The 7,980-nt window shown below is 52.4% G+C and overlaps 1 long non-coding RNA gene across 1 annotated transcript; it reads left to right on the forward strand.

Moving 5' to 3' along the window:
- The first annotated feature begins 5,214 nt into the window (after positions 1–5,214).
- On the forward strand, positions 5,215–6,850 carry LOC135578893 (uncharacterized). Its single transcript, XR_010471006.1, has 3 exons — positions 5,215–6,370; positions 6,444–6,495; positions 6,743–6,850. It is a non-coding gene; the product is annotated as an uncharacterized LOC135578893 (long non-coding RNA).
- Positions 6,851–7,980: the final 1,130 nt, after the last annotated feature.

Below are 7,980 nucleotides of genomic sequence, written 5' to 3' on the forward strand. Positions count from 1 at the left end.
CTTTGTGACCTTTGACCTTCCGGTGACCTTTGACCCCTTGGTGACCTTTGACCCCTTGGTGACCTTTGACCTTCCGGTGACCTTTGACCTTCCGGTGACCTTTGACCCCTTGGTGACCTTTGACCCCTTGGTGACCTTTGACCTTCCGGTGACCTTTGACCTTCCGGTGACCTTTGACCCTTGGTGACCTTTGACCTTCCGGTGACCTTTGACCCCTTGGTGACCTTTGACCCCTTGGTGACCTTTGACCTTCCGGCGACCTTTGACCTTCCGGTGACCTTTGACCCCTTGGTGACCTTTGACCTTCCGGTGACCTTTGACCCCTTGTTGACCTTTGACCTTCCGGTGACCTTTGACCTTCCGGTGACCTTTGACCCCTTGGTGACCTTTGGCCTTCCGGTGACTTTTGACCTTCCGGTGACCTTTGACCCCTTGGTGACCTTTGACCTTCCGGTGACCTTTGACCTTCCGGTGACCTTTGACCCCTTGGTGACCTTTGACCTTCCGGTGACCTTTGACCCCTTGGTGACCTTTGGCCTTCCGGTGACCTTTGACCTCCGGTGACCTTTGACCCCTTGGTGACCTTTGACCTTCCGGCGACCTTTGACCCCTTGGTGACCTTTGACCTTCCGGTGACCTTTGACCCCTTGGTGACCTTTGACCTCCGGTGACCTTTGACCCCTTGGTGACCTTTGACCCCCGGTGACCTTTGACCCCTTGGTGACCTTTGACCTTCCGGTGACCTTTGACCCCTTGGTGACCTTTGACCTTCCGGTGACCTTTGACCTTCCGGTGACCTTTGACCCCTTGGTGACCTTTGGCCTTCCGGTGACCTTTGACCTTCCGGTGACCTTTGACCCCTTGGTGACCTTTGACCCCTTGGTGACCTTTGACCTTCCGGTGACCTTTGACCTTCCGGTGACCTTTGACCTTCCGGTGACCTTTGACCCCTTGGTGACCTTTGACCTTCCGGTGACCTTTGACCTTCCGGTGACCTTTGACCCCTTGGTGACCTTTGACCTTCCGGTGACCTTTGACCCCTTGGTGACCTTTGGCCTTCCGGTGACCTTTGACCTTCCGGTGACCTTTGACCCCTTGGTGACCTTTGACCTTCCGGTGACCTTTGACCCCTTGTTGACCTTTGACCTTCCGGTGACCTTTGACCCCTTGTTGACCTTTGACCTTCCGGTGACCTTTGACCCCTTGGTGACCTTTGACCTTCCGGTGACCTTTGACCCCTTGGTGACCTTTGACCCCTTGGTGACCTTTGACCTTCCGGTGACCTTTGACCTTCCGGTGACCTTTGACCCCTTGGTGACCTTTGACCCCTTGGTGACCTTTGACCTTCCGGCGACCTTTGACCTTCCGGTGACCTTTGACCCCTTGGTGACCTTTGACCTCCGGTGACCTTTGACCCCTTGGTGACCTTTGATCCCCGGTGACCTTTGACCCCTTGGTGACCTTTGACCTTCCGGTGACCTTTGACCCCTTGGTGACCTTTGACCCCTTGGTGACCTTTGACCTTCCGGTGACCTTTGACCCCTTGGTGACCTTTGACCTTCCGGTGACCTTTGACCTTCCGGTGACCTTTGACCTTCCGGTGACCTTTGACCCCTTGGTGACCTTTGACCCCTTGGTGACCTTTGACCTTCCGTGACCTTCGACCCCTTGGTGACCTTTGACCTTCCGGTGACCTTTGACCCCTTGGTGACCTTTGACCTTCCGGTGACCTTTGACCTTCCGGTGACCTTTGACCCCTTGGTGACCTTTGACCCCTTGGTGACCTTTGACCCCTTGTTGACCTTTGACCTTCCGGAGACCTTTGACCCCTTGGTGACCTTTGACCTTCCGGTGACCTTTGACCCCTTGGTGACCTTTGACCTTCCGGTGACCTTTGACCCCTTGGTGACCTTTGACCTTCCGGTGACCTTTGACCCCTTGGTGACCTTTGACCTTCCGGTGACCTTTGACCCCTTGGTGACCTTTGACCTCCGGTGACCTTTGACCCCTTGGTGACCTTGACCCCTTGGTGACCTTTGACCTTCCGGTGACCTTTGACCTTCCGGTGACCTTTGACCCCCTTGGTGACCTTTGACCCCTTGGTGACCTTTGACCCCTTTGTGACCTTTGACCTTCCGGTGACCTTTGACCCCTTGGTGACCTTTGACCTTCCGGTGACCTTTGACCTTCCGGTGACCTTTGACCCCCTGTGACCTTTGACCCCTTGGTGACCTTTGACCTTCCGGTGACCTTTGACCCCTTGGTGACCTTTGACCCCTTGGTGACCTTTGACCTTCCGGTGACCTTTGACCCCTTGGTGACCTTTGACCTTCCGGTGACCTTTGACCTTCCGGTGACCTTTGACCTTCCGGTGACCTTTGACCCCCTTGGTGACCTTTGACCCCTTGGTGACCTTTGACCCCTTTGTGACCTTTGACCTTCCGGTGACCTTTGACCCCTTGGTGACCTTTGACCTTCCGGTGACCTTTGACCTTCCGGTGACCTTTGACCCCCTGTGACCTTTGACCCCTTGGTGACCTTTGACCTTCCGGTGACCTTTGACCCCTTGGTGACCTTTGTCCTTCCGGTGACCTTTCACCCCGGTGACCTTTGACCCCTGGTGACCTTTGACGCCCGGTGACCTTTGACCTCCTGTGACCTTTGACCTCTGTTGACCGCTAACCCCCTGACCTTTGACATCTGGTGACTTTTTACCCCGGTGACCTTTGAACTCTGGTGAGCTTTTGACTTCTGGTGACCTTTTGATCTCAGGTGTTCTTTTGACCTTGGGTGACGTTTTCACCTCTGGTGACATTTGATATTTGTGGTCCTTTGATCCCATGACTTTCCACCTTTGATCCTGGACCTTTGACACTAGAGCTTTGACCACTGCATTTTGAGTCTGTTTCCCTGACCATCTACATGTGCCCTTTCAGCTATGATCCTTGACATATGTCTATTGATTTCAGACCCTTCCGTGCTGACCTCTGACATTTGACACTGACCTCTGCCCGCTTTTATAGGGAATTTCAATACACAATCGTATTAGCAATATAATTATTTCTATCTACTTCTTAGGAAATCTAGGTTGAAATCTGTATTTAGTCATATTGCAAGTGCAATAGCAGTAATAAAGTCCTGGTGCTGTAATTTTCAGTGAGATTCCAGGTAATTTGATAAGGGTTGTGGGTGGGGTGTGGGGAGACCGATCCCTCTCTTTTCCTAGGCGATTGTGGGAAGGGGTGGGCGGGGGTCAGGGTATTTGAGCCCCAATCTTCAGATAGGGAGCTCATTCCGCTCCAGGACCGCTTCGGTGCCGGTTCTCTGTCGTTGCTTTGGCAGCCGGCAGGTTTTGAGCCGTTTAAGCTACGTGGGCAGCCGTCTTAGGAGAAGCGGAGGAGTCCCTTTGAGGTGAGAGCTTTGGGCGCAGGAAAGGTTCAGTAGTAGCTGTAGTAGAAAGTTGGTTTGTCATCATGTTTCTTATTTTTTATCTGCTCCCTAGAAATTCTAAGTTGGTCTCCATACTGAGTCTCATTGTAGATGTAAGAGCAGTAATAAAGTGCAGGTGCTGTCATTTCAAGTGAGACTCTAGGTAATTTGATAAGGTGGTGGGTGGGGCTGGGGTGATTGATCCCTCCCCTTTCCTAGGGGATTGTGGGAAGGGGTGGGCGGGGCTCAGGGTATTTGAGCCCCAGTCCCCTGGCAGGGAGCTCATTCGGCTCCAGGACCGCTTCGGTGATGGTTCTCTGTCGTTGCTTCGGCAGCCGGCAGGTTTTGAGCCGTTTAAGCTACGTGGGTAGCCGTCTTAGGAGAAGCCGAGGAGTCCCTTTGAGGTGAGAGCTTTGGGCGCAGGAAAGGTTCAGTAGCAGCTGCAGTAGAAAGCTGGTTTGTCATCACGTTTCATTTGTTGATTCAGTTCCAGGTGCTTTGCATTTTCCAATAATTCTTGACCACGATGAAGATGGAGTGTCAGTTGTTGTATCTTATTTTTTATCTGCTCCCTAGAAATTCTAAGTTGGTCTCCATACTGAGTCTCATTGTTGATGCAAGAGCAGTAATAAAGTGCAGGTGCTGTCATTTCAAGTGAGACTCTAGGTAATTTGATAAGGTGGTGGGTGGGGCTGTGGTGATTGATCCCTCCCCTTTCCTAGGGGATTGTGGGAAGGGGTGGGCGAGGCTCAGTGTATTTGAGCCCCAGTCCCCTGGCAGGGAGCTCATTCGGCTCCAGGACCGCTTCGGTGATGGTTCTCTGTCGCTCCTTCGGCAGCCGGCAGGTTTTGAGCCGTTTAAGCTACGTGGGCAGCCGTCTTAGGAGAAGCCGAGGAGTCCCTTTGAGGTGAGAGCTTAGGGTGCAGGAAAGGTTCAGTAGCAGCTGCAGTAGAAAGTTGGTTTGTCATCACGTTTCATTTGTTGATTCAGTTCCAGGTGCTTTGCATTTTCCAATAATTCTTGACCACGATGAAGATGGAGTGTCATTGTTGTATCTTATTTTTTATCTGCTCCCTAGAAATTCTAAGTTGGTCTCCATACTGAGTCTCATTGTAGATGCAAGAGCAGTAATAAAGTGCAGGTGCTGTCATTTCAAGTGAGACTCTAGGTAATTTGATAAGGTGGTCGGTGGGGCTGGGGTGATTGATCCCTCCCCTTTCCTAGGGGATTGTGGGAAGGGGTGGGTGGGGCTCAGGGTATTTGAGCCCCAGTCCCCTGGCAGGGAGCTCATTCGGCTCCAGGACCGCTTCGGTGCCGGTTCTCTGTCGCTCCTTCGGCAGCCGGCAGGTTTTGAGCCGTTTAAGCTACGTGGGCAGCCGTCTTAGGAGAAGCGGAGGAGTTCCTTTGAGGTGAGAGCTTCGGGCGTAGGAAAGGTTCAGTAGTAGCTGTAGTAGAAAGTTGGTTTGTCATTATGTTTCATATGTTGATTCAGTTCCACGTGTTTTGCATTTTCCAATAATTCCTGACCACGATGAAAATGGAGTGTTGTTTTTTGGTTTGTATTGCTGTATTAATAGCTGTTAATGTAATATTTTCTCCTAGAAGAGTGTCTTGTCTCCAGAACCTTTGCAGTGGTCCCTGGTAGAACATTCAAATGTATCTCCTTGAACTCAGCCAAAGTGAGCAATGACTTGTAGTCTAGTACTGACAAATATTTTTTGGGTGCTTAATTGTACGTATGTCTTTGCTTTCCTTATTGTAGGTGGTGACGGGGAAAGTGACAACTGCAGGAAGATCACCGTTAGCCCGCGTCGTGTTTTCCTCTGTTGAAGATGGATTTGGTCCCTCAGCCCTCTAAAAGTTAAGTGGAGGCACGAGGGCTTGGAAGGGGCTGGGAATCGCAGGGAGGGTTTTAAGTTCTGAGACAGAAAAGGGCAGTCCCCTTTGGGCAGAGAAATGGGGTCAGACAACTTTATAGTGCGATGCCAGCGTGTGCCGGGCAGGGCCGCTCCAGCCCGCGTCTGTTGTCGTGTAGTTTGGGGAGCGTGCTTCGTGTCTGTCAGACGATCTCGGGTATCATTGCGTTCCAGGGGCAAGAAAGTCATTTCAAGCGCCATCCCGGGGTCTGGAAAGCCGGTGCCGATCGACGTAGCGCTAATCGGCTGCTGGTTTTCTTGTATCAGCCGTCGAAAGGGTACACGGTTCTTGTATCTTGAATGTTTTTTGTCAGTTGTTTTTTATGGTGTAGTTCTGGGCTGCAACAGCAGCTCTCATCTCTGCTTATCCAGTCTAAGGGACTGGCACTTCTTCCCAGCATCTTGAAGGTTTTAAGTTTTGCAGCAGCTTCTCGTATTTGTGCCGTCTCCGCATGTTTGCGCCAGGGCTGCCGTCTCGTAAGAGTCCGTGACGTTCGGCTCCTTTTTTTTCTGGGGTGGCATTAGAGGCTCCTCGCCTCACCACTGCCTCCCCGCAGGTTATTTTTATCGTTGCTGTCTCTGATTTGGAGTTATTTTTGTTGTGGAGCATTTTTGGTGTTGTTGCTGTCGGGTCGTCTATAATGTTGTGTGGAGCATCTGTCTAAGCACGTGCGCATTTGGCTCGGAGCTGCTCTGCCCGGAGGTGTAGAGTTAGGAGCGGGTGGACCGAGCTTTAGGAGTCCACGATTGATCTGTGGACATGTTATCCTGCGTAGGCATAGGCTGTGCGGTCATCTGGGACGGAGTAGCTGTGGGCAGGGGAGCGGACAGTCCGTACCGCAGTGGTTTTTGGGACTCAATTAGACCTTATTGTGTGATTCCTGAATAGAAAGCAGACCTGTGGAATGGTCAAGCTGTTGATGAGCTCCTGGTTACCTTGTTGAATACCTTGATTTCAGATGCAGAGGGACAACTTGGCACGAAAGAGCGACGGAGGAGGCGAGCCGAGCGCCGTAAGCAAGCAGGTCGGTGCGTGGTGGGAGCAGGAAGCTGTGCCGTGTGGCTCCAGCTAAGTTTGGTCGTTTCTATGTTTTCTAGGTGCGAAGCAAAGTGGAAAGCTGGGTATCGGCAGCGCAGCTCCTCTGGCAAGGTGAGCACGGAGCCGTGGTAGGGGCGAGGAGGAGCGTGGGGCCAGGGATTTATTCGAAGAGCTACGGATCTTTTTGTTTCTCGCCGTCTTAGGCGTCACAAGCGATGAGGGTTTGTGACCGCGCCCGCGGCACGGAACGCCGTGGAACTGAGCGGGAGGTGGGTGTCGCGGAAGGGGTCGGAGTGTACCCCACGGCACCGTGTGCCGGTACGGCTTAACGAGCGTGTGTTTTCTTGTGTTCCTGTAGATGTTGAAGAGGAACCCAGCGATGCAGGAAGATCCCTGTTAGCGCGTGTGGCGTTTTCTTCGTCGAAGATGGGTTAGGTCCCTCGGCCCTCTGAAAGCTAAGTGGAGGCATGGGGGCTGGGAAGGGGCTGGGAATCGCAGGGTTGGGGTTAAGTTCTGATAAGGGCCGTCCAGGAACAGTTCCCCTTGGGTGGGTAAAGTGTCTGGGGACCTTTACAGTGTGATGCCAGGGTGTGGCGGGCAGGGCAGCTCCAGCCTCTGTCTGCATTGTGTAGTTTGGGAAGCCTGTCTCGCGACTGTCCGATGATCCTGGGGTCTCTTTGCGCTCCAGGCGCACAGCATGTATCTCGGGTGCCATCCCGGGATCTGGAATGCCAGTGCCAATTGGGTTGGTGTCAATTGGGTCCTGGATTCTTGTATCATCAGCCGAAAGTGTGGGTAGTGGTTTCATTTTTCATGTTTCTGGTCAGTTGTGATTTACGGTGTAGTTCTGGGCCGCATCATCAGCGGTTGTGCTCTGTATGCATCCAGTCTATGGGACTGGCACTTTAAGATGCTGGGAAGAAGTTCTTAGTTTTGCAGCAGCCTTGCGTGTTTGTGCCAGTGCCACCATTTCTTAAGGGGCCGTGATGTTGGGCTCTTATTTTTTTCTGGGGTTGCAGTAGAGACTCCTTGCCTCACTGCTGCCTCTCTGCAGGTTCTTTTGATTGATGTAGTCTCTGTTTTGGAGTAGCTCTTGTTATACAGCACTTTTGGTGCTGTTGATGTGTTGTCTATAATGTTTTGAGGTGCGTCTGTCTGTGCACGTGCACATTTGGCTCGGAGCTGCTGTGCCCGGAGGCGTGGAGTCAGGGGTGGGTGAATGTAGCTCTAGGGGTGCACGGTTAATCTGTTGACACGTTAAACTGCATTGGCAAAGGTTGAGCCGTCATCTGGGATGGAGTAGCTGTGGGCAGGGGAGCGGACTGTCCCTTCTCCAGTGTTTTGGAGACCTAATTAGAGCTTCTGGTGGGATTCCTAAACAGAAAGCAGACCTGTTGTATAGTCAAGATGTTCATGAGCATCTGGGTGACTTGCTGAATACCTTAATTTCAGATGCAGAGGGACAACTTGGCAAGAAACAGTGAGGAAAGAGGTGAGCTGAGCACGGTAAGCAGGTGGGGCGGTGTGTGGTGTCAGAGGGAAGTTGTGCCTTGTGCCTTTATACTGTGTGCTCGCTCTGCTTAGTGTGTGTGTGTT

Source organism: Columba livia, chromosome 2 (assembly GCF_036013475.1).
Source record: "Columba livia isolate bColLiv1 breed racing homer chromosome 2, bColLiv1.pat.W.v2, whole genome shotgun sequence".
NCBI classification, from domain to species: domain Eukaryota; kingdom Metazoa; phylum Chordata; class Aves; order Columbiformes; family Columbidae; genus Columba; species Columba livia.